The sequence below is a fragment of the Octodon degus genome, unplaced genomic scaffold (genome assembly GCF_000260255.1).
Source record: "Octodon degus isolate 3935 unplaced genomic scaffold, OctDeg1.0 scaffold00324, whole genome shotgun sequence".
Classification (NCBI taxonomy): Eukaryota; Metazoa; Chordata; class Mammalia; order Rodentia; family Octodontidae; genus Octodon; species Octodon degus.
The window spans coordinates 499,233-502,103 of NW_004524900.1; the positions used below are offsets into that span (position 1 = coordinate 499,233).

At 44.9% G+C, this 2,871-nt stretch overlaps 1 pseudogene; it reads right to left on the reverse strand.

The window, feature by feature from the left end:
- Positions 1-1,149: 1,149 nt before the first annotated feature.
- On the reverse strand, positions 1,150-1,318 carry LOC111814473 (annotated as a pseudogene).
- Between the last annotated feature and the right edge of the window lie 1,553 nt (positions 1,319-2,871).

Consider the following 2,871-nt stretch of genomic DNA (forward strand, 5'->3'; position numbering starts at 1 on the left):
TCACTTCACAACACATACTAAAAATCACTCTTCATTATTTTCTACACCTGCAAAATACTCTGGTTATTCCAGTCTTCTGATGATAGGCATTTGGGTTGTTTCTGGTCCTTTTGTTACAGAGGAAAGACTCTCAACCTGAAAGATATCTAGGACAAGCCTATGTTCTCTGAAACTGGAGAATGGATTTTAGAAACAATGGAGGTTAAAAGCAGAATATAACTACTGAGGGAAAGAAAGCTTTTGTCCAAGAAAGCGACAGAAGGGGACCTGAGTGGGTTGCTAAGGACCCTGCCTTTTCTAGGGGTTTTATAAAGCAGAACTGTGAAGTGAGGAGTCTAAGGTGAGAAACACAGAAATTGGCAAGATGGGCATGAGGTGAGGTGAAACTATGGTCAACCAGTAAGATTACAAGTAATATCTGGTAAAACTGATTAAATCAGGATCAAATGGGGAAGTGAGTCATGCAGCAAGCAGACATAAATTCAGAACAGGAGCTTTTCTTGCAGAGGATTGGGTCAGTGTCTCTTCCTGAATTTTTCAAGGCAGTTGCTACCTATTCAGAATATCAATCCTTGAGGTCCATCCCTAGGGAGCATTTGTTTCATCTTTTGTGTTGAGGTCTGGCCCATAGCAGGAGTCCCTATCTCTCCTGCAGTTGCAAGACAGGCACTTGTGTTCTATGTTGGGTCTTTGAGAGCCCAGCCCAGGCTGACTCCCTATAATATTTCTAACTCAGCTGTCTACAACACTTGAATTTAACAGCTTTGCTGGGTCAAGAGCCAATGCACATGTACTCTGGCTAGATAATGGCCAATTAGCAGCAGCACAATTTGCATTCCTACTGGCAACAAAAGAGGGTGTCTTTTCCCATGTAGTCTTGAAAGAATATATAGTTAAAGTTTTTTTTTTTTTTTCCAATCTGGTAAGCTTATTGTTTTTCCTTTTTAAATATCTTCCAAAAGGGTATGATATTGTTGATCATAGTTCAATACTGGGACAATGTATGGAGTGGATAGCACACTCTTATTTTGCCTTCTGGGACCCCCCCCCCCCCCCCCGAAAAAAAAAAGTATATTTGTTGAGTCAAGGATGTCTTACAGGGCTTGCTGGTCAGCTCAGTGGTTTAAGCACCTGTCTGAGCAAACCCAGTCAGGCTTGCAGGACTGTGGTTCAATCCCCAGCTCCACATGCCACACCACACTTGCACTAAAGGCAGCCTGAGCCAGCCAAAAACAAAAACAAACAAAAGATGTCTTAGATACTAAACTAATAGGAACAGATACTACTCTTGGTCTTCACAAAAATACCAAGAAGCAATTCAGTATGCTTTTAAATTTGTATTCTATTATAAAAAGGGAGGTTGATCTCTTCTTTAAATATATCTTATAGCTGCCCAGTTCCAGGAACCCCCAAACCCAATCCTAGCCCAGGTCCGGTGAGTGTGTGGAGAGCTTCCTGCTACCCTGAACCAGCGAGAGCAGTCCCAGCTCAGGCGCAGAGTGGGCCGGACCCTCTCCCACCCCCTTGGGCCGCCCCCCACCACTCTGCAGTACCTCCCCCACGCCGCCCATCGAGTAGGAATTTCTGCCCAGTTCCAGGAACCTCCAGACCCAGTGCTAGCCCAGGTCCAGTGAGTGTGTGGAGAGATTCCTGCTACCCTGCGCCGGCGGGACCAGTCCCAGCTCAGGCGCAGAGTGGGCCGGACCCTCTCCCACCCCCTTGGGCCGCCCCCCACCACTCTGCAGTACCTCCCCCACGCCACCCGCCGAGTAGGAATTTCTGCCGCATCAGGGAACCTCCAGACTCAGTCCTAGCCCAGGTCCGGTGAGTGTGTGGGAGAGCTTCCTTTTCCCCCTACTTCACCTTGCCCCCTCCAGGCACAGCTCAGGCCTGGTATACACGCCTGGGGTGTAATCCTGAAGCTGCAATTCCTGCAGAGACTGTATAGGATAGATTCAACCAGCTAGTCCAGGAGCAGAAGATCTCGCCACAGGGGCTCAACAGGTTCACCCTCAAGGGCAGCAGCGGGAAGGAACTGAGCACAGCAGCCAGAACCAAGCCAGACGCAGCTGGATAAGTCCAAACTTTGTAGAGCTGCACCTCAACTTCAGTATGTGCAAAGGTTATAACTACAGCAAAGATTTACAACAAAGGTCAGAAGACAGTGATACACAAAATGACGAGAAGGAACAAAATGCAACCTCAGAACCCAAGCACACCTGTAACAAGTGCAGAGGTCACTAACACAGAACAAATTGGAAATCACACAGCTGAAAGCAAGGAATCAACAGCTTCTGAAATAAAGAAACAGCTGCAGAAAGATGGAGAAGACTTCAGATTGGAAATGAAAAAAGACATCCCTGAATTAATAACATCTGCACTAAAGAATCAAATGCAGAAACATATGGAAGAAACCCAGTGCCCACACAGAACAAGTGCGGAGGATACAAGCTCAGCTCAAATGCATGAATTAATAGTGTCGATAAGCAACAGCAGAAAGATATAGAGGAAATCAGAGGGCAATTCTTTTCTGAAATAAAAAAAGAACTCTCAGAACTCATAGCACATGAAGTACAGAAGCAACTACAGAAACATAGGCAGGAAATCCAATCTGAAAAAAACTGCAGTAAAAGAATTTCTAACTGCTTCTAAAGAAGAAATTGATTAAAAAAAAATAGAGGAGATTAGAAAAACGACGGATTCCCTGAATGAGCAATACAGGAAAGAAATAGATCACATGAAGCAGAGTCAAAGAGATATAGAGGAAATTAAACTCTCAATCACAAGCTTGCAAAACCTTTTAAGTGAATATGAAGACAGAGTTTCAGATCTTGAAGATGATGGTGTAGCTAGTGAAAAGGTAAGAAAGGA